The following is a 24,462-nucleotide window of genomic DNA, read 5'->3' on the forward strand; positions in this document are numbered from 1 at the left end:
CATGGAGGCCTTTCCACGCTTGCACAACAGAGAATTTATTTACTTAAGAAAATTGACTTAGTCATCAGAGGCCTTATACCAGCAGGAAATATTGTCAGCGTAAAATTTCTTCCTTTTGATAAGGCCCAAAACAGAGTTGTGGTGACCTTTAAGGACTGGTCGGTAACTAAACAAATCTTGGACAAGAGGGACAGGCTCCAGAGGACTGGCCTGTTGGTGACCCGCCTTTTTGAAGAGTCCGGCGGTCCTCTTAGGAACACGCAAGCCTACTAGTCTGCGCACAGAATTGGAAATGGCTTCTGAAAACTGCAAACAAGGTCAACCGGAGGCAGTCAAAATTTCCAAACAGAAGGCTAAGCTCCAAAAAACTTTACTCCCTTCCAATGAACCCAAAAAAGATATCTTAAATGAAAAGGAGATGCTCTTTTTAGCCTCCCTTGAGCAGATTCAACAGTCCCAGGATGCGTTAATAGCTAGGTTACAAACCATTAAAAAATCCTTACTCCGCCAAGGTTTTTCTGCTCCTTTGGAATTTAATTTTGCTACTAACACAACAAAGCCCTTATCCAACGAAGACTGGACGCAGTGCCGGTTCCTGTCCCCCGAAGAAGTGGGTTCTCCCACACAACCCTTAATACCTCAAACAACAATACACCAGGTAGACCTTGCCATGCCGATGAGTAGGAACGGTTCAATCTTTGTGGATGCCTCAGGATCCTTAGATGGCATTCAGGTGGAGGATTGAAAGACAGATACAGCGAGGGGACACCATGCCAGGGAAACAAAACTCACTAGGTTAGTACCTACCACAAATGATCTCAACAGCTCACTCCACCTCTACAAAAACATTCATTCCATCATCCTAAAGAACAAACGGAGGAGTCTACCTTTGTTCCCCTCACCACCATATTTTCACATCTTATCGTGGAATGTGGCGGGCTGGCTGTCTAAGCAGGGCGATGCTGATTTTCTGGATTTTCTCTCAAAATTCCAGATTATTTGTCTACAAGAGACCTGGTGCCCAGACTCTCATCCCCCTTACTTACAGGGTTATGCGGCTTTTGCTACCCCTGCGAAAAAACTAAATAACCGTGGCCGACCTAGCGGCGGTTTGGTCACTTTTATTCCTATAGAGCAAGGGTACAGGGTGCGACAACTGCAGTGGATGAAGAACAACAATTTTCAGATTTTACTTATCTCCAATAACACAGGAGGAGATCTTCTATGTTTCAACGTTTATATTCCCCCCATGTGTACTTCCTCTCAGACAGTACAAATCTGGGAAGATTTGGAGTCATGCTTGGAGAAGGCCAAAATAGAATTTCCTGACTGGAACATCCTGCTGGCAGGTGACTTTAATGCCAGGATAGGCAGCGACATCAATTCGTATGGCTCCAAAACCCAGTTTTTACCAGAGGCAGACTGGTTTATCCCTTGGAGTTCTGATGAAAAGGTCTTGAATAAGGCAGGTATTACATTACTGGAGATTGCTTTTAAGCATAATTTGTACAACCTGCATGGTACTTACATGGATAGGTCAGGAGGTTTCTTCTCTTTTATCGGCCCTCGTGGTGCAAGTGTGATTGACCATATCCTGGTCTCTCCAACAATTTTGGAGAGGGCACAGGGTCTCAGCACTTTTAACAGAACTGAGAGCGACCATCTTCCTAGAGCAATATCACTAACTCCCCTCGAATCAGGGGGATTACAACATCTACATTGTGCAGCCCCTCCTCAAGCACCGGCCCCACGCAGGCGTAAATGGAACAGTGAGCTGGAGCTTAAAATCAATCAACACCTGCACTCTCCAGATTTATTGGTTCTGAGAGACCAGTGTCCTTTACCTAACTTTGATCCTTTTTCACTATATCAGCGGGTCTCAGAGTCCCTTTTCCCATTTCTTATAAACACCAGGCCTCCCAAACAACATAACAAATCGGGGGTCTGGTTTGACAAAGACTGCCGGAAGCTAAGATCCCTGCTTAGGAAACAACAAAATAAGGTAAAACAGGAGAGGACTTTGTCATCTATGGTAAATTTCCACAGATGGCGCTCTCACTATAAAAACACCTTAAAACTCAAGAAATCCCTTTACAGGAAGGAACAATGGGAGGCACTTGATAAGGCGATTAAATCGCGAGACGATAGAAAATTCTGGGCAATAGTAGCACAGGGAGTCTCATCCAAAGGAAAAATTGTAAACAGCAGTATTCCATCCGATGTGTGGTATCAACACTTTCTCAAGCTATACACACTCTCAAATACTGCTAATTTGAGTCCGTTCCTCCCATTGAAGAATGAGCATCTAGCTAGTTGGGATCCTGTTACGGAATCAGAGTGCCTACAGCTAATTAAAACTTTAAAAAATGGCAAAGCTCCTGGTGAGGACATGATCCCCCCTGAGGTTTTTAAATAAAATGCCCAATGGTGGGCCATCTTTTTGGCCAAACTTTTTACGGCAATAAACAACACATGTAAAATCCCAGCAAACTGGAAACTAAGTGTGGTAGTCCCTATCTATAAGAAGGGAGACATTCAAGATCCAGCAAACTACCGCCCTATAAGCCTTCTGGACATCGCATACAAACTTTATACCCGGTACTTATTAAACAAGCTGGTAGATTGGGCGGACCATTCTAACCTGTTCAACCAGGAACAGGCAGGATTTAGAAAGGGCCACAATACGATAGGTCACTGCATGGTACTACAGACCCTGGTAGCTAAATATGCAAAAGCGTATAAGAGCAGACTCTTTGTGGCCTTCGTTGACTTGACATCTGCCTTCGACTCAATCTGTAGAGATAGACTATGGAAAAAAATTATATGAAACGGACATTGACAGACGACTTTTAAAAATTCTCAGAGAGTTACATACAGACATTACAGTCAAAATCAGAACTGGGTCATCGGGAACTCTTACGGACCCACTGCCATTGGGGAAAGGGGTCAAACAGGGATGCCTGCTAGCCCCATTTCTTTTTAACTTTTATATAAACGACATTGTTCAGTACATGGCAAAGTACAAGTCATCGGCTCCAGCCCTTGAAGGTAAACGCCTGAATATTTTGCTATATGCCGATGACATGGTTTTAATGGCACTCACCCGAAGAGGCTTACGCAGCATGCTGGAGGGGATCGCAGCCTACTGTTCCCATAATTCACTAAAGATAAACCATGACAAAACAAAAATTGTGGTGTTCACTAGAGCTCGCCACACCTTTAGATGGTCTTTAGATGAACATGTGATTGAACAGTGCCCTTTTTTTAAATATCTGGGTGTTACATTCCAGGCTACATCTAGCTGGCTAGCCCACTTTAAGGCTGTAACCATCCTAACACGAAGAACAATTGGTGTTTTGCTTAGTTTCTTCCATACCAGGGGAGGACAATTGGTGATCCCGGCATTAAGAGCTTTTGTTGGGAAAGCTATTCCCCAGATGTTATATGGGATAGAACTCTGGGGGTGGAACCAGAGGCTGTTGGAACGGCTTGAAATTTTGCAAAATTACTATCTCAAGAGGATTCTAGGCCTTCCTCAAGGAACCCCAGCAGCTTTCTTGAGGGTGGAGGTTGGTTTACCCTCTGTGTCTGCCAGGGCCCACTTAAGATTCCTACGATTTTACATCAACCTTGCAAACACTTCAAACACCTTATTGGCCAAACAAGCCTTTGTATCTTTTCAAAAGAACACCACTTGGCGCCAAAACTTATCTGAGATCCTGGTTAGATACACCCTACCGGAGTTTAATATCCTCAAACGGTGGAGCCCGGACAAACTCCGGAAATGGATCCTGGAGAGAGACGCTCTGTTAGATACCACAAAAATACAGATCCCAGGGTCCTCCCACTGGTTTCCCCGACTGAAAGCAGTCAAAATCTGCGCCAATTACTTGGCGAATATCACCAATCCCACTCTTCGGAGAGCCTTTACTATGGCCCGTTTTCAAACCATTCCTACGGCCTATCTGTCAGGCAGATATGCAAAAATCCCAGTAGAGCAGCGGATATGTCCTTGTTATATGAGAACCAAAGAGGATCTCATACATTACATGTTGTATTGTCCCATCTATTCGGCCTTCAGGGATGCGATGTTACAAACTATTCCCAAATCAATAGTCAACTCTGAGGACCAAGTAAAGTTTTTACTGGTGGACGCTGATCCACGGATTTCTCACGTGGTAGCGGTCTTTGTGGTGAAGGCTATGAAAACTAGGGTATGGTTCCTGGATGAAACGGTGAGGTCCCTCCCATTGCTCTCCTAACCTGTTGTTGTATCTTCTTCCCTGAATGGTGGGGTTTATTGGGTAGTTTCCTTGCTGGGACAGCATGGCATGAATTTTAGCTTACTTTTATAATCTTTTTGTTTATCTTTTAATAATGTTTTATGGTATTTTGTGTAAAGGCATGGACCTCACAAATTTAATAAATTTGTTGTTGATATGGACTAGGCAGGTATTCAAACAATTTTAGATGAAAACAAAGTATCCTATTTTAACTAACATTGATTAATCTCCTTTTCATCTTCCCTTTCTAAGAGTAGGATCCTTAAAACTGTATGCATACTAACCTTTTAAGGACAGTTCTAAGAGAACAGCCATCTGTTCAATATGGTAGAGGTTGTGCTAATTAACCCACTTCTATGGAAAAATGTTAGCTGCTTCAATATAATAATGGCTATGGATGCTAAAGTTTCTTGATTTAAGATGGAATCATAGACATACTTGCTAGAGATGCAGGCCCCATTGAACTCAGTGGAACTTATTTATGAGCAGACATGTGTAGTATTGTGCTATTAAACATATAGCTAACTATGAACAGATTTAGAGAGTACATGGCAGGGGAGTTCTATTGTGCAAGCAGAAACTCTTGCACTAATGGAGCACATTTGTAGCCTTATTGGAGTTCACCGATTGGGTCTGCTGGGCACCACCCTATTTTATTTTCTTATATTCTGGCATTCTTTCATCATAGAATCCAATGGCACATCCATGTGGTACTCAGGCAACCACCCATTCAAGCACTAACCAGACACATACCTGCTTTGCTTCAGCAAAGTAATTGTGTTGTGTTCTTTCAGACCATATTCTCAACAGGGTAGAATTTTTTCCTTCCTAAGGGAATTGATTGGGCAAAGTATTTACCTTTTAATGACCATTTCCCCTCCTCTGGTTTCCCCACTGGCACCAATTTTTTGCCATCTGGTTCACCTTCTGCCTTCTTGGATTAGTTGCATGGATTAGGGTTGCCATATTTCAAAATGTAAAATTCCTGACACCCATAAACCCAAATTGTTGAGCTGTTTTGGGGAAACCGCCCCCAACAATAGTGATTTAAAGCTTTTGGATCTGTTTCCGCTCCTTTTTCCATCACGTTGCCATACATCCGGGTTTCCCCAGACATTTTGCTGATTGGGCAAAATTCTCCCCTGACACCATTTTAATACCCGAAAGGCAGGACATGTCAAGAATTTTCTTGATGTATGGCAAGCCTGTTGTCTTTGTCCATGGGGTTTTCTTGAGAGGGATACTGGAGTGGCTTGCCGGTTCCTGCTCCAGGTGGATCACGTTTGGTCAAAACTCTCCACTATGACCTGTCCATCTTGGGTAGCCCTGCACAGCATAGCTCATAGCTTCTCTGAGTTATTCAAGCCCCTTTGCCATGGCAAGGCAGTGATCCATGAACCTAGACAGCATCTTAAAAAGCAGAGACATCACCTTGCCAACAAAGGTCCGTATAGTTAAAGCTATGGTTTTCCCAGCAGTGATGTATGGAAGTGAGAGCCGGACCATAAAGAAGGCTGATCGCCGAAGAATTGATGCTTTTGAATTATGGTGCTGGAGGAGACTCTTCAGAGTCCCATGGACTGCAAGAAGATCAAACGTATCCATTCTTAAGGAAATCAGCCCAGAGTGCTCACTGGAAGGACAGATCCTGAAGCTGAGGCTCCAATACTTTGGCCACCTCATGAGAAGAGAAGACTCCCTGGAAAAGACCCTGATGTTGGGAAAGATGGAGGGCACAAGGAGAAGGGGACGACAGAGGACAAAATGGTTGGACACTGTTCTCGAAGCCACCAACATGAGTTTGACCAAACTGCGGGAGGAAGGGGAAGACAGGAGTGCCTGGCGTGCTCTGGTCCATGGGGTCATGAAGAGTCAGACACGACTAAATGACTAAACAGCAACAATAACAATGGCAAGCCTAGCATGGGTGAGCCCACTCAATCAGGGACCATGCAGGGAACAGGATGATATTACTACTACTACTACTACTACTACTACTACTACTTATTTATTTATTTAATTTGTATGCTGCCTTCAGGGCTGTTCACAGTGCTATAAGGTTAGTCACAATCAGTTAATTAGATTGGGATGCAAGATGTCAACACTAATGGCAATAAATATTACTGTGGGGGTTATTGCTTTTGTTTGTTATTATGATATGTATTTTTGTGTTTTTATATTGTAAACTGCCCTGTAATCTTTGGATGAAGGGTGGTATAGAAATTAATTAATTGAATGATTAAGAATGAGGACAATGTTACTGAGTATGTGAATATTTTTTTGCAAGGAGTGCTAAAAGATTTAAAAAGAGGGTGTTTTTTTAGCACTGCTGAAAATATTCATGAAAGGCTAAGTTGTTTCAACTCTAATTCTAACACATTTGCATAATGGCAGTCCTAACACATTGCGGGAAGGTCGGAGCAAGCACATTATCTATAAATGGTCAGTCATCAGGGACTTCATTCTTATCCCCTCTGAGATATTTCAAGTTAAGAAAAGTCAAGGGGCTGTATACAATGCTAGTCCTACTTGGAGGAGATTCATTGGAATTAATATACATGACTAATTTAGGTTCACAAATTTCAATGAAAACAACAATAGAGTTCCAGACTTGAGTTGATGACAATGAATTCAATGGGTGTATTCTGAGGAAAAAGACAACAGAATTCCAGATTTGAATTGATGTCAATGAGTTGCACCAGCATCTACAGAAGAACATAGGAAAAGCCTGCTGGATCAGGCCAGTGGCCCATCTAGTCCAGTATCCTGTTCTCACTGTGGCCAACCAGATGCCTGTGAGAAGACAACAAACAAAATGCAAGCTCAGTGGCACTCAGCCCACCTGTGATTCCCAGCAACTGGTATTCAGAAGTGTACTGCCTCTGATAGTGGAAGCAGAACATAGCCATCATGGCTGGTAGCCACTGATAGCCTTATCCTCCATGAATTTGTCTAATCCTCTTTAAAGCCATCCAAGTTGGTGGCCACCACTGACTCCTGTGGGAGCAATCTCCACAATTTAACTATGTGCCACATGAATAAGTACTTCCTTTGATATGTCCTGGATCTTCTAACATTCAGCTTCATTGGATTCAGGAATTCTAATGTAATGGGAGAGATCGAAGCTTTTCTCTATCCCTTTCACTATGCCATGCATACAAAAGCTGTTGTCTGTTCATGCAAAAGTCTTACCAATCCAATTACATTTCCCTTTATTATACATCCTTCTGTATGAATATACTTTCTTTCCTGGATTATAAACTCTGAATATTTTCAATGGCTATCTTGCTAAATTGTGTTTACCTACTGTGTGAACAAAAAAATGATATTCAATTTGTTTAAATGGGAATAAAATCCTTCCATTAGTAGTTTCAACTTCCTGGAGAAAACTGAGTTACCTTTTATAAAGGCACCAGAAATGGTTCCATCAGTTTCATCATATACTTTTGGTAATCCAAATCCCATTATCAGAAGGGTCACAAATCCAATTGCCTGATTCACAAATTACTTTTAAACTACTTCTGACATAAATAATAACAATTTAATTGCTAGCACATTGGTTTTCCTTGACTTTGAATTTTGTCATTAGAACACATGGCATTTCGTATCAGCATTATGATATACAGGTTTGAAAGTTAACTAGGGCTAAAATGACCTCTCAAAATTCTCCACATTATCGTGGGTGGTGAAATTGGGGATGGCTCTCTAGAGAATATGTTTGTGAGGGTGAGATGATGTTCTCCAACTTTTTGGCACGCTTAATGATGACAAACTTTAAGGGTGCCAAGAAGCAATGGGTTCAGAGATGATGATAAATTTTATTTATATCCCGCCCTCCCCAGCCAAGACCAGGCTCAGGGTGGCTAACATCAAATATATAATACATTAAAACATAAGGTCAAATGATCGGTTGAAATACAGCTTAAAATCAGAATAAAATCAGATGGCAACCCACAAATTATAACTATAACTATGGTGTTGGGAACATTAAGTGCTCACCAGGCCCGGCTATTTCTGCTGGTCTCATATGAGCCAGTGAGAAAGGTTAAAGAGGCCCCTTACATACAAAGGCCTGGTGGAACAGCTCCGTCTTGCAGGCCCTGCAGAAAGATGTCAAATCCCACTGGGCCCTGGTCTCTTGCAACAGAGCGTTCCACCAGGCTGGGGCCAGGGCCGAAAAGGCCCTTGCCCTGGCCAAGGCCAGCCTAACCTCCTTGAGGCCCGGGACCTCCAAGGTTTAATTATTTGTGGACCGTAAGGTCCTCCGTTGGGCATACCAGGAGAGGCGGTCCCATAGGTACGAGGGTCCTAGGCAATATAGGGCTTTAAAGGTTAAAACCAGCACCTTAAACCTGACCCTGTACTCCACCAGGAGCCAGTGCAGCTGGTGTAGCACTGGATGAATGTGATCCCATGGCGAGGACCCCGTAAGGAGACTCACAGTGGCATTCTGCACCCACTCAAGTTTCTGGGCCAGCTTCACGGGCAAGCCTGCATAGAGCGAATTACAATAATCGAGCGTGGAGGTGACTGTCGCATGGAACACAGTGGCAAGATAAGGGCGGGAAAGGTAAGGGACCAACTGTTTGGCACGGCGGAGATGGAAAAATGCCGCTTTTGCTGTAGCTGCGATCTGCGCCTCCATAGAGAGGGAGGCATTGAAGGTTATACCCAGACTCTTGTGCCCCCACAAGAGATGGGAGTTGGCCTCCCAACCCCACGTCGTCCCAACCCAATCAGAGAAATGGAAGGAGCAGCGTTGGCACCCATTGCTTCCTTCAACAACATTTTACTGTAACTGGATTCATGGTTGCATTCAAAAGTCTCACATGGTGAAACTGGGGAGGCCATTTTTCAGATTTTTCTCCAGGTGTTAAGTAAAATCCTCTAACAACTCAGGAGGAGCTTCAAAATGAATGTTAAAAAAAACAACAACACATGCCAGACATCATTTCCTGAGATATTTCAGCTGAGCCCTATTTGAAACCTTACCTGCTTCATATAGAAGGAAGTTGCTAAAGTAGTATATTTGGACACACGGAACAGGCAGGTAGTGTGCCTTGAATCAAAGTTGTACTAAAAGTGGGGATAGATTTCACTAAATCAGGATCCCAACTAGAAATTCAGGTTTTGATTTGGTCCAGAATGAACCCATCAATATCAAGAGAATTCTCTTCGGTTCTGGATAGAAACACTAGATTCTACAATCCACTTTGGGGTGTGTGTGTTATAGGGGTGGAATGGTTCCATCCTTGACTCCACCAACGCTTATTGGCCTACAACCAAACAGCGAGTTATTCCCCTTTCTAAGTTATACCCGACTTCTTCACAGACTTGCACATCTATCTGCTTGTGCCATTTGTTACTGTGAACCTTCAGTGAACAGCCTTTAGAGAAGGCTTGCTAGCAACTGAAGGTGAAACAGTTAACTGACAACAATAAGAACAGAGTCCCTGGGGAAATGCAACTGAAGGGTTATGATGCAAGATAACCTCTGCTGGAAATAAAATACTTCCCTATCAACCATTCAAATCTTGCTGGACTATCCATAATTGTTTAGCAAGGACTTATAGATAAGAGAGTATTCACAGTGATGACTGTATATTCAATGAAATATGTTCCTTCTACAACATAGGCAGTCATTGTAATATATATTTTTCACATTCACTAGTGAGTGCTCTATGGTTATGGTACCATAGTCAATAAATGAAAGCATCCCCATAGGTTTTTGGCTAGTGTTTTCTGACAGCATATGGATAAAACAAACATGATACCGTATATTGAATGCTCAGATAATACTGGAGATTAGAGAAATAAGTGGTCAGCTCTCCAAACCACAGATTATGACTGAGTTTAAACAACATACTTACTTTCATGTCCTTTTTGTTGTCAAAAAGCATCATCTGTTCTTGATAATTTGCTTACATCCATTGTGATCATATTTGTGTCATACCAATGTTGTTCCATTCATTATCTGTGTTTCCTCAATGGCTGTTCTTCTTTGTACCATTTTCACTTCTGTGCCCTTGCTGGCCATGGCCTGATTGGTTCTCACTTATGTTTAATCTGATCAGCTGCAGTAAGCTCCATGGTTTTATCAGTGATGTCATAATGCTCTGTTTGCCATGATGGTGTCATCATGGATGCTCATAAAGTCAGAGTGAAGTCAGTGTGGGCAAAGATGAGGAAGAATGGTGCCCAAAAGCATCAGCATTAAAGAATAACTGAACAGCATCAAAGCAATTGATGAAATGAGTAGTTGTGGGTAATTAGTTTGGCTGTACTGAATATACAAATTTCAGAGCAATATTAGAGAATTTTCAGTGCGACTCTACCACATATTTGTATTAGAAATACGCCAACAGTTGTGTGCACCACAGATGAGTGTCTGTAACCACATTATATGCCAGGCCAACAAATTTAGCAAGATAAATGTAGCCTTGCAATTTATCAACATGCATAAATCAAATGTGTACCCAATATCCCCCTAAAGGATATCGGGGAAATAAGCAGCTGCCTAGATGGATTATTGTAGTGTGTAATGCAGTAAAAAAGAGTGGCAACCATGTTCATTGACACAGAATTATAGCAGGAGATATTCCAAAAGGGAATGAAAAATTATTGCTAAAATTGTAATTGTCTTTTGAAATCTCATCATTCGAATCACAAACAACACACATTTGGAATGGCTCAGTCATGGACAATAAAAATACTATGCACAGAATGGAACAGAAACAATTAGCGTGATTTATATTAGCGAGAACAGTAATTTGGACCAGTTGCTTCTCCTTCAAATAGTCTAGAAGGACAAACGAGGAGAAACAAATATCAAACAGATAGGAGGTAGTTTGGAAGGGAGGGTAAATGTTAAATTCCATAGGTTCCTTCCTTCTCCATTTGAAGGTTCTGACATATTTGACAAAATGTGTCAAATTTGTGGAATGCTTTCCCCAGGGAAGTTTGGCTGGCGCCTTCATTATACACCTTTAGGCACCAGGTGAAAACATATGTCCAGGTGAAAACCAGACCCTTGGCTGATTGACATCCCAGTGCCCTTTTAAATATGTTGTGGGGGATTATTGGCTTGTTGTTCTTAATTTTATTATGTATTTTGTGGATTTTATATAGTAATTTTATGTTGTGTACTGCCATGAGACCTATGGATAAAGGGTGGTATACTTTATCTATGTTATATTATAAATGTGTTATATAGATATGTAATTTGCCACTGTTTTGTTTCCAAACAATGACACTTTTAGAAAATGTCCTCATAAAATGAACCCTGCTCACCCTTTTCCATCTGTGTGGACCAATTTTAATCAATGCTTTATGGAGGGCTGTTGTGAGGGCTAAAGCTGCAGTCCTAACCCCTTGCCTTTCAGTGCCATATCCTCAACCCCACCACTTTCACTGGCTAGAATGGATGGAGGGGGGCGGGAAATCAATGAAACCAAAAGCTGCAATCTGACCCCCACTTACTTGGGAGTAAGTCTCACTGACTTCATTAGGATTCATTTCTGAGTAGACATGTTTAGTATTATGCTGTGGGATATTAAATTCATTTCCTGAAACTAGGTTGTTCACTGGAGTCTTGGTACAATATTGTAATTTGTTACAAAACCTTCCACTGTGGAAAAATAGAATATGCATTGCATTTACTTATTTATTTATAGTTTAATGAAAAATGTTAAGACTTTATGTCATTAAATTACTCTATATTCAGAAAGCTTGTGAAGTTTGTTGCCAGCTAATGAAACAATTGTCTAAGGAGAGGCAGCATTTATTTTCTATAACACTTTAGGGAAATGTGGAAAAAACCTAGCTCTAGATTAAGAATGAAGTTTAATCTCTTTACTACAATTGCTAAACTCTCCGTAATATATAAAGGAGGCTAGGAATACATTCCCTTAGGCAACCAGAGAGCAACAGGAATGTGCATTCAGTTTTAGTTAATACAATAACGAAAACCAAATTAGTCACTTTCAATTTAATTAATGCTAAAACAAAATAGAAAGCAAACAAAATTTTGTTGGATTTCATTATGGTTTCCTAGCTGCCTAACATGAGGTAGGGATGCAAAGTTATGCAACAATGTAAGAGGGGGCCAGAGAAAGAGGGGATTGGTGAGAGCAAGAATCACAGTGACTGGCATTGCAAATACACTAGGGATCAGGTAAAAGGTAAAGGGACCCCTGACCGTTAGATCCAGTCACAGACAACTCTGGGCTTGCGGCGCTCATCTCGCTTTATTGGCCGAGGGAGCCGGCGTACAGCTTCCGGGTCATGTGGCCAGCATGACTAAGCTGCTTCTGGCGAACCAGAGCAGCGCACGGAAACGCCGTTTACCTTCCCGCTGGAGCGATACCTATTTATCTACTTGCACTTTGATGTGCTTTCGAACTGCTAGGTTGGCAGCAGCTGGGACAGAGCAACGGGAGCTCACCTTGTCAGGGGGATTCGAACCACTGACCTTCCGATCGGCAAGCCCTAGGCTCAGTGGTTTAACCCACAGCGCCACCTAGGGATCAGGTAAGGTAAAGGTAAAGGTACCCCTGCCCGTACGGGCCAGTCGTGTCCGACTCTAGGGTTGTGCGCCCATCTCACTTAAGAGGCCGGGGGCCAGTGCTGTCCGGAGACACTTCCGGGTCACGTGGCCAGCGTGACGAAGCTGCTCTGGTGAGCCAGCACCAGAGCAGCACACGGAAACACCGTTTATCTTCCCGCTATAAAGTGGTACCTATTTATCTACTTGCACTTAGGGGTGCTTTCGAACTGCTAGGTGGGCAAGAGCTGGGACTGAAAGACGGGAGCTCACCCTGCCGCGGGGATTCAAACCGCCGACCATGCGATCAGCAAGTCCTAGGCACTGTGGTTTTATCCACAGCGCCACCCGCGTCCCTTTAGGGATCAGGTAGTAACACACAAAAGAGCTTTGTTCAACTTGAGGGAGGACATTATGAAAGCTATCCCTAAAGGGAACAGATGCTCTCAGCTCCTGCTTGCTGCTAAGACCAGAGGGCCTGGCACATTCCAGCATTTGCTTCCCAAATCATAACCCTACTCTTTTCGATATTTTGGTATCTGTATTCCATTCCTTCCCAGGAGCAGATGATGTGGTGGGAATATTTTCCCTTGTAGTAGTTGAGGATGGTAGCATCCCACGTCTCCTCTCCCTGCCCACTGCTTCTTGACTGTGACATACCTAGGGATCCTTAAGAGAGCTCTTACTCCTCTCTGCACCCTGACATCCAGCTTTGTCCCTATCCTCTTCCCCACAATGTTCTGCAAGGGCTACACTAAGACTAAGAAGGAGGACGCTGATAGGCAGTGCTATCCCTGGACTGCTTTTAAGTAAGAAGGTCTACTCTGCTGAATTTCTGCCTGGCACACAGCTATCAGAGGCACATAAATTCTGCTGTCCCCCAATGCCAACCCCAAGGTGTAAAAAGAGCTCAGGTTTCATGAATTATAAACCAGTTCTGTTAGTGCAGCTCTTTTAGCAATTGATCTTAGGTTGACATTAGGTTCATCTATGCAAGACCAAGCATAGTATTTTAGATGGCGGAGGCAGTGGCTTGATGTCCATTTTTTTTTTAAAAGATTTACAGTAACCAAGGTTCGGGTGCCAAGACAAGATCAAACTGTTAAAAAGACAGCAATGTATTCTAAGAGCATGTGTTGTAGTTATTCATTCATACCTCATAATAACTACAGTAGGGTTATCAGCACGGGTCAAACAGGCAACCTTTTCTTTTCTTTTGAGCAAAATGGATTTGATCTTTTCATACAAATATCAACTTCCTCATTTAAGAGTTTATATTAGTGGCAATAATTCACTCTCAAGAATCCCCCTACAAGCATAATAACCCCTCCCTCCATGTTGCTGATACTATCAATTTAACCTGTCCAATGCATTCCCCTTAAACAGTGGCAAACTTTGGGTTCTCAAAATTCAGTGGCACCCTGTGCAATGCAAAAAATTGGCACCCCATGTTCCATTCTACAGCATTTTTGTGTGGCCGGTGTTGGCCAGTACCCAGTGTGGCTACACTGGTCATGCTACCTTAAAACTGTTTCTGCCCCTTTAAAAAAACCCAACACACTAAGGGAGCATTCCTGCACATAAGAAGCTGGCATAAAGCAATTCTGTGTGTATTAAGTTACACCAATTCAAAACCCACTGCTGCTGCTACTCTGCCAAAGCTTGGCAGGGAGAAAATAATATTTTGAACTGGTGATTTATGCCAAGTATATACACTACTGCCCCATCTTAGCTACACTAAAATCCTGGACTTCTCAATTATTTCCTCTAGGCAACAATCATTTCTCTACCAGGGAAGAAGAACATAGAGCTTCAAAATGAACCAGGATGCCGTTTTTGAGTGAACCAAGCAATCCTTCTCCATTATGTGAATCTAGAGAAAATCTGGAATGATACACCAAAGAAGATCTAGAAATGGCTCCAAAATGAACCAGAAATTTCCTTTTCTATCGTCTTTAAAAGCTGTTTTGGAAAATATTTTGGGGGTCTTTCCTTAGGCTTGTACACTTCTACATTTCTCTATAGCATCCATCAAGAAGTATCCAGGGAGTGAGGAACATTTTTTCATCCCAAGGGCTGCTTTCTGGCATGTGGCTAATCACCTGGGGCATCATGCCAGAGGGGAGTGGGTGACTAGTCATAGTTAAGATTATCCACAGTTTAGGATTCATATGACATACTAAACTGTGGTTGATCTAAAATGGGAGTGGAAGCTTCTGACCTCCTCATGGCAAGTTGGTGAAGAGGGAAGTGCAGGTGACAGAAGCTCATTGCAGCTTGTTTGCCTAATGAGAAATCATGCTTTTGCTTTGTGGACAATGCAGCCATGTTTGTTACTGAATCATGCCTTGAAAGCTACAACACAAAAGTATAAAGTGAAATACTTCAGTTGCTGCTGAGATCATCAATGTTCATGAGTGCACACACTAATTTCTCACTTGAAGGGCTTCCAGTTGACCTTGTAGCCTTATGAAGGAAAAGCCAGAAGCATCTGTTTCAAGTGCTTACTGCAAGAATGTACTTAAGTTGTCAGAGACAACTGCTTGCTCAAGATTTATTATTAGTGACCAGGAGTTCCTTTAATCACTGACACTACACATTAAAAATAATCTGGGAAGGAGTGATGGGTAGAAAATGAAGATACTGTCACAAGGTCATGGTCAGATGTCATAAAATTACACGCAATGCCATTAAGGAAAAAAACACAGGTGAGGGTCATGTCTTAAACTGCAATTGTCAAAAGGAGGATATCATTAACACCAAATTTCCATAATAATTGTAATGAGTTCTACTTGACATGTTTAATAATTCTCTTTTGAAGTTTTTGTTTCTTTTTGGTACTATTCAAATAATGGCAATTACAAGTGACTTGATGTGGCCACAATTCTGGACTCCGCAACCAGAATGTACCACTGTCAGCATCCCCCCCAGAAACCCACTTTCAGTGTGCCAGAGGGCCTAAGCTTGTCCAGTGGAATTTTTGTTAACAGATTCATTAACAGCACAATTTCACTTTAAGCAGAGCTTTTTTCAGCTGGAACTTGCTGGAACTCAGTTCCAGCACCTCTCAGGTGGCACCACTGCCATTGTAAGAGAACAAGGGAGGTGTTCATGGTGAGTTCTGGCACCTCTTTTTCTAGAACAATGGCATTAACTTTAAATAAACTTACTGTATGCATCTATGTTGTTTTTTTTCTCCTGACCATCTTAAAGGAACCCATGACAATGTGTGTGTGTGTGTGTGTGTGTGATGCAATGCAATATTTAAAGGATTTAAAATCAATCAAAGGTATCCAAAAACAATAAACACAGTAGGATATTAAATAAATTTTAAAACAGATGTAACAAAATCATGCATCTGGATAGGCCTACTGAAACATTAAAGTTTCTAAAAAGCATCTAAAAAGTGTAATGAATGCACCTGTCTAATGCCAGTAAGGCAGGGTTTCAGAGCAGAGGTGCTGCCACACTAAGGAATCAGTCCTTGCAAATACAGAACAAATATTGTGTGGCACTTGTAAAAGTGCAAGTTCTGCAGATAGAAGTGACTGAGTTGGCAATTATGGGGTAAGGCAATCTCTTAACTAAACTGGTCCCAAGCTGTTGAGACCTTTATGTGCCAATTGTAGCACCTTGAACTCAACCTAGAAGCAAACTTGAACTTACTGTAAGTATCCCAAAGCTCACTTTGCCGGTCAAAGATGTAGATGGAAGGAAATCTGCTTCATAGTTCATTTTCAATGGATTCCTCCGACATCTCTAGCTCAGAGCAAGTCTTTGATATACAACATTTAGGAAATCTACTAGAACCAAATGTGTGCATTCTTCATTTCCTGGGGAAAAAATGCAGTGAGTCAGGTGCTGTTAAAAGGTTTTGCAAATCATAAACATGACTTATAATGTTTCTCAGGCATGATATGTACCACTTAAAGCCTCATTTGGTGGAAACTTTTCTTAGGCCTTTTATCATTCAAGCATGCTAATGAGGGACCCCAGTAGATTAGTGAGTAGCCTAATAACGCAATGGTCTATTTTAGTCATCGTTTGAAACCATCTTTCATTGGAGTCAAGTAAACCTCTGCATTTTAATCACCCGCTAATGAATTTGCAGACATGTGCACCCTTTTGAACTATACAGGACAGCTGGGATTATTTTAAAGATATTATGCCAAATTTATATAAACATTGGCAACAGAATGACAACATTTTTCAGTGTCTTACAGAAAGGCCTTTTATGCATTTGGCAAGCAGTATACATAAATGTGTATTGGCAAGTCATCCTGCAAACTTGTTTGAAGGGGAAGGTTGACATTTTTTTAAATTAAAAGAAAATCAAGTAAATAAAATAAAAAATCCTGCTTTAGATTCAGGGTCCCTTATTCTTTTTGCTCCAACCTAAACAGAGAATAGCCATGTCAGCCAGAAGCCTCGCTACTCATATATAGATATAATGAAATAGTATCATCACCCCCGCCAAGCAGGCCATTAGCTGAGAAACCCACACAACCAAGAGTGGTCTCTAGAAGGAACTGTCAGTGCTCAGGGGCCTTTATGATTCACTACAATGACAAGGACAGCAGTGCCTGTGTCTTCACACTGAATGCAAGAATTGCCTCTGATGTTGCAGCTAATACAGAAGCTTTTGAATACTTAATAGCTCATCAGGAGCATTGGAATACCTATGGAACTCTGATGTCTTTTACAAGAACTTTACTGAGCATTAGCATCTTTTGTAGATACCCTAATTCTCTTCCTTGATACGTCAAAACAAATTCAAAATAATGAGGAATTAATTTCCCCCCACCATTGTCAGGCTTTGTGTTTGCCTCTTTAAAGTGTTGCATTTCAAGCACTCCAGGATTTTCCCCTGTAACTGAGTCTTAAGGATCAAGTTTCAAATTAATTATATTGTATTCACTGAATCCCTGCTACGCAAATTCAATATTATGCTTCCTTTTTCTAGTTAGGCTCCTAATTTCTCACTCACACAATTTGCCCAAACCATTATCTTGTATTGACATAGCTTGGCAAGTGGTGCTATGCAAAATATTTTATTACTTGAAAGTTTTCAATATAATACAAGCTTTGCTACAGTGGTTTTTATATGATTTGCTTGATCATGGCCATCCCAGTATTTCCATTTACTTTGCTGCATCAGCAGGTGTGATTAAACTGAAAATATATAAACTGAATAAACTGGGACAGAGTGTATATGATGAAATTGACTGGTGTGGCAAGGGCTAGAGAGAGCAGGCAGATCAACAAACTTATTATTGAAAAATGAAGCATGCTTGTCGTGTGTTCTTCATTGGAGGTTGAATGGCCACCTGTCAGGGATTCTTTAGGTGTGATTCCTGCATTGCAGGGCATTGGACTAGATGACCCTTGTGGTCCCTTCCAACTCAACAAGTCTATGATTTGATTACTCTTAAATATGTTTTGCACCTTATCAGAGCAGCTTGTAAAAGGACCACGTGGATGAACTGTGTCAATGAGGAATGGCACTAGTTCCTTTTGCTGGTGGCATGGGGACTAATTCCTTCATAAAATGGGACTTTCGAAGTACTGAAGTTTTCTAATTAGATCAGGAAATGCATTCATCTTACCAGGGCAAGAACCTTTGGATTTCGTTCTCCTTTCTTCAGAAATATGGCTGTTCTTTTCTGCATCCCAAGAGGAGCGAAAAAGCAGACCCATGTTATTAACCTAATGCTCTCCCGCTGCTGGTTCATTTTACTTTGAAAGTAGGAATTCAAATGCTACTCTGGCAGAAATCCAACAAAAGCTACTTGTGACAAAAACCCTCTTGAAATCTGTGGGACTTGGCACCAGGCCTTTAAGTAAGTCTATTCCAATGTAAGGACATAAGAATAGCCCTTTGGATCAGGCCAGTGGCTCATCCAGTCGTAGAATCATAGAACTGTAGAGTTGGAAGGGGCCACCAGGGTCATCTAGTCCAACCCCCTACAATGCAGGAAACCTTTGCCCAGTGTGGGGCTCGAACCTACAACCCTGATATTAAGAGCCTTATGCTTTACTGACTGAGCAGCATCCTGTTCTCACAGCAGCCAACCAGATGCCCCAATGGAAAGCCCACAAGCAGGACATGAGTCTGAAAGCACTCTCCCTTTGCTTTGAATTGCGATATAGTTATAGCTCTGTTTTGCTGGAGTATTTCCCCCTGCCACATGCCCCTTAATCTGTTTGTTTCACAGTTGGAAAGAATCATTAGTTAATGTAAGAATCATTAGCCATCTACCTATTAACTAGCTGATTAAAGTTACACATGCCTAATCATCAAAACTGTGGTATAGCATTTTTTAAAAAACCTCACAATTCTTAACAAATGTTATCAATCACTGTATTCTAAAACATTAACATGTTAATATATTTTGTCCTTCTGCATCGCAGTAACACACCAGAACTAAAATTGCCTTTAAAAAAATGCAAGTAAGTGTGCCCTTAGCTCATAACCCTACCTATTAGAATTTCCCTCACCGATAAAAATTGATCCCCATAAATTCATCAAGTGAGTTAGGTACTAATGAAGTCAGTTAAACTTTGGAGCCCTAATGGTTTTTAAAAACAAAACAAAAGCTTGCATTGCAAAGAAATAATGGGAAGAAAGAAATGAGAATTCAGAGTCACTGAATCTATCAAAGCATGAAAAAAGGAGATAAATAATAATACTTAATACTTTCTACGTCTCTAAGCAGGTCTAAGTTTTTTAAATAGATAGCATATTAGTTTTCATATTTTTACCATAGCATAGTATCAACTATTCACACACATCCCTTGTTCCCTCCCACAATGCAGACAGTAGTAGTAGTTTCATTTCTGTTACAGTGGTACCTCAGGTTACATACGCTTCAGGTTACATATGCTTCAGGTTACAGACTCCGCTAACCCAGAAATAGTGCTTCAGGTTAAGAACTTTGCTTCAGGATGAGAACAGAAATCGGGCTCCGGCGGCGCAGCAGCAGCAGGAGGCCCCATTAGCTAAAGTGGTGCTTCAGGTTAAGAACAGTTTCAGGTTAAGAACGGACCTCTGGAAAGAATTAAGTTCTTAACCCGAGGTACCACTGTATATCTTTATATGTTCATTCACGCAATGGTTAAGTATGCTAGGCAGTTAAGTAAGTTGGACTGAGCATGCAGCAACATTGTGCCATGCTATCAGAAGGAGTAAAGAGAAGTCAAACAGATTCCTGTGTTGCATCTCCCACTGTTTACAGCCTTGGAAGTTACTCAGTTAGCTTTACCAGATCAGTTTTCCTTTAGATAGGAATTACTGGGGACTTAAATGTAGCACCTGTTTATTTTAAAGCTGAATCAAGGTTATCTGGTGAGAATGGTTAAAATTTGGGGGACAAATATCCCAAAGCCAACACCCAAGGTTATCTCCTCCTCCTTCTTTTTTGAAGCAGCAGCTGCCAATTTTGTGGCAGAAGTGGCACTTCTCAAAGTGGCTGGTGACCAGTAGTGGTTGTTTGGATGGGGTATCATTGCTTACCTGGCTTCTTAATGCAGAGGTCACTGCCAGTAAAAGAGAGGGAGAGGAGTGAGGTGGTGGAGGTGTCAGCAAAGTGCAGCTGCCTCAGCGGGTGCAGTGGATTGTTCTGCCGCTGCACCACAAAGCCCTCCCTGCCGCATCTCCCCACTCTCTTGGCTTCTGGCAGTGTCTTCCGCATTGGGAAGCTAGGTGAGCATTGCCATCCCACCCTGCTGTGCTCTGCCAATTGCTAATGCTGGTAGCTGCCAGAATCCACAATGATGGTATGTAATCACATGGCATAGCGCCAAGAGGACTTCTGCCTGGGTGTGTGGGGTATTTGCAGTCACCCCGAAAAGCACTGCTGCCAGTGCTGGTAAGGCTCACATTTCCCCAGAGTATGTATGCAAGCAGGTGTGGGTTCTTTTCCACTTCATTGCCAGAAAATGAAAGAAAGGAAACATCAGCAACAGCCTAGCTCATCTTTTGAGGCAATTTTTGAAAGAGAATGTAAGTGTAGGATTTATTACAGAAGAGAAAATGGAAGTAAAAGGGTATAGAAACACTTCTTGTTAACAGAGTGGTATTATCAAGACACCCCACTCAGTTGCCTATCATATTTCACATCTGCCAATAGATAAGCTGTGCAATTATGAACTTCAGCATTCAACTTTTCCAAGCAGGTATGTGAGTGAAGATCATGGAGGTTTCCCCCCACTGAATAATGTAAATCAAGGCACCCTGTGGCTAAAATTTGTTCTTAAAAAAACCAAATTGATTCTCCTGTGATTTGGCCTACCACTGTTTTTCTGTGAACAGAAATACATTCCTAAATCATGCTGACATTTGTGTCTTAGTTTTATTTGTACTGCTTAAAAAAATAACCTCTAAGTCTTCATATATCAATCTAGAGTTGCTTGGCTCCTTCTGTCACAAAAAGGAGGGGAGCTTGTTGCTACTGATTCTTTATTGCACACTACAGACTTCTACATTTCATACATTAATGAAGAATTCCTTTAGTCATTGTTCCCTACTGTCCTGAACAGGGGGAGGCATTTGGTATTACCTTTGTAATAAAGCTGCTGTTATTAGAGAAGAGAAATGAGACCAGCAATCACAGGCATCATAAATATGAATGGATATTTGTGCGTGCACACAAACAAAGTAAAGTATGGAAGCTTTTAGACTTTTTTTAAATAAAAAAAATTCCTCAGATAGGCAGCCCAAGATTTGCGAAGCATACATATTAGATCCCAGTGACTAGAGCCAAATCTGGCTCAATAGAAACTGGCAATTGCCCCATTTATCATGCTAAAAACCAGGGCAGCACATCCTGTTTCTCTGCTTGAGGTGTAACAGGAACATAGGCGCCAACTCCATGGGGCCTGAGGGGGCCCGAGCCCCCTCAAAAATTCGTTTGGGGGGGCTCCGCCCCCCAATAATCTCGGGCGCCCCTCCAGCAGAGCGCCACTGCCGCCCCTCTCCCAGCCCAAAATGCACAGGGTCGGGCTACATGCCTCCTGCCCTCCCTCCCGAGCAAAAGCTCCACCCAATTTCCTTCGGAGCTGATTAATAGGCGCAGCACGCTCTCCCCTATTCGCTCACGAGGAGGCGGCGCCACTTTATCTGCATATTCATGAGCTTATTTATTATTCATGAGCTTTCCCGGGCCCCCCCAATATTTTTTATAAGTCCGCGCCCCTGAACAGGAAGTGCCATTCTGCCCTGCCACTGTTGCCATCACTTCTGCCACCACTACACTTGCTGCCGCTGCCACTGTCAACACTGCCTGCTCTGCTGTCATGTACCCTGTTGCAATTTTGAGTGAGATCTCAGCCCAAATGACATGATCTTGATCAAAATCAGCACCAATCACAGCAGTGCTCCTCTACCACTAGCAGATGTAGTGGGGCAGGTGGGGCACCTGCAGGGGTGTCAGCTGGGAGGCATCTGCTGCCTGGGGCAGCAGCCTCACTCTTCCTAATGGCTGGGTGAGCTCTGCTAGAAACCACAGTCTCCATCTCCTCCCTGACCAGGTTGCTCCATGCTGTGATGAAATAAACAAGTCTGCTGGATCAGGCCAAATATTCAACTAGTCCTGCAATCTCTTCTGACCGTAGCCAACCAGATGCCCATGGGAAACCTGCAAGCAGGAGCTAAGTGCAACCGTCTTTCCTCACTTGTGATTCCCAGCAGCTGGTATTCAGAGGCACACAGCTTCCAACAGTGGGGGTAGAAGCTAGCCATCACGGCTAGTGACTATTGATAGCCTTATCTCCCATGCTTTTGTCTAATCCTCATCCAAGTTAGCGGTCATGAAACGTGTCTTGTGGGAATGAACTCCCTAGTTCAACTATGTCCTGTGCAAAGGAATTCTTTTGTTTGTCCTGAACATTCCAACATTCAGATTGCACTATCCTGGTTAGCACCCCTATAAGGTCTGCTTCAGGAGAAGAGTGCAGTGTGCATGGAATGAGCATCCACAGTGCTGATGACAAAGCAATTCAGCTATTAGTTTTCACAAACAGCAGAGGAGGTTCTTAAATCTGCTTCTGGGCTTTGCTGTTGACGTCTCACATGAGGAGATGCTTCTGCATACAAAAATATCCCCTCAAAACAAGCATAGGGAACCAAAAGCCACTTCGTGTTCTGTTTGTGAAAAGGAGGCTGCAGTCTGTGTGAGGGGAGGGAAGAGAGTGTTCCTTCAGCCGCCGCATATGGCATGGCTTGCTTGAATGAGTCATCTGGAGTTGTTTGCCTTGCGAGTCATTCTGGCAGGTTCACTCATTATCTGCTGTTGCTTTGGCTTGCTTTGGCTAACAATGGACAAACTCTCCCCAGATCGGTTTGCATTTGGGGTATTTTCTTCCCAACCTGGAAAATAGCTTGATTGACTGTATACCAATCTGAGACTCAGTCTCAGTCCTGCACACCAGGACTGAAATTCGCCCCCTCATTGGCCCAACCCACTAACCTAGCTGGGCAGTGGCAGTCTCACCAAAGAGCTTTATCTCTCCTTCCACGGTCCCTCCTGGAATTCTAATTTTCTTAGGGAAAAACAAAAATAACTGGAGTCAAGACTGGACATCTTGGTAACAGGGTGCCCCTCTGTGTACATTGCTCTCTTCCTGGAGAACCCACAACACACTACTAACCCATTATGGCAATAAATATATTTCATTTCAGCAAGCAATTGAACACTAATTGATGTCCAAATCTGTTACCAAGTTTCATGGAGAAACGTGGTACACTGCATTTTTCCACTTTTCTGTTTTGTTTTGTTTTTTAAAAAAAACTGAGTAACTTTATTGATGTGATGTCTTATTGATTTTATGTCTTGCAAACCTCCTGAAGGCTTTTGATGCCATGCTGGTGGGCTATCCATTTGAAAATATAATAAGTGAATGAAACATGCTTGTCATTGCTCATGTAAGCAGTTGGAATAAAATCGGAAAGGGACAAACAAACTCACATCCTCTCCAATAATCATATTCAGGTCTTGGGATTAAAGCTATGAAATATGCCAGATGTTTAATGCTTCAAAGGGAGCCACATGTTCTCTTTTGGGGACAGGGGGCGATCACAAGATTTTGAAACGCCAGATTTCAGGAGCCGGGTAACTTCCCAATGAGGAATGAATTCTTACCGGGGCAGAGGAAGGTATTTTAGAACATGAGAAAAATGCAACAGAGTGTTGTGGGTGACTAAGATTTACTCAGAGTAGACCAAATAAATTAGTGACCAGGTTTAACTTGAATCCACTAATTTCAATGGGCTTACTTTGAGAAAAAGTTAGCTGAAAACAACCCGGTATCTTTTCTGCATGCACATTGCTGTTCATTCCAGTGGTTTCATAGGTGCTGCCTGCCCATCCTGTAATTAATTCTATGGCTCCAGTCATGTGCAGTTGATTTCTGTGGGGCCCTCATCTACCTTCATCTTTGGGGGAGACAGCTGTGCAAAGATGTTTCTTTCTGACAGCCTGCTTCATGGCACTGTCCACCGCTGCAGACTCAGCTGTAGTTTATTGGTACAGTGCTTTGAAGGTTGGGACCACAAGTAAATTTTATCTAGGGGTTTTATCTGTAGAATATTGATGTGAATCTGGCTTGCTGCAATATAAATATAAAGGTAATATACACCTC

General features: G+C 42.2%; 2 long non-coding RNA genes across 27 annotated transcripts in view; one reads left to right on the forward strand and one right to left on the reverse strand.

Annotated features, from left to right (window-relative positions):
- The window catches only part of LOC308476927, an 808,687-nt gene that overhangs the window by 248,630 nt on the left and 535,595 nt on the right, over positions 1-24,462 (reverse strand). For 24 of the 26 annotated variants that reach the window (XR_013986193.1, XR_013986194.1, XR_013986198.1 and 21 more), the window contains one exon: positions 16,492-16,658. This is a non-coding gene — a long non-coding RNA (uncharacterized lncRNA). Of the gene's footprint in view, positions 1-10,153; positions 10,332-16,491; positions 16,659-24,462 lie in introns of those variants that run through there. The other 2 variants (XR_013986219.1, XR_013986220.1) reach the window with 1 other exon arrangement.
- Positions 10,444-14,801, forward strand: LOC308477011. Its single transcript, XR_013986341.1, has 2 exons — positions 10,444-10,544; positions 14,597-14,801. It is a non-coding gene; the product is annotated as an uncharacterized lncRNA (long non-coding RNA).

The sequence above is a fragment of the Podarcis pityusensis genome (assembly GCF_964106645.2).
Source record: "Podarcis pityusensis genome assembly, chromosome: 5".
NCBI classification, from domain to species: domain Eukaryota; kingdom Metazoa; phylum Chordata; class Lepidosauria; order Squamata; family Lacertidae; genus Podarcis; species Podarcis pityusensis.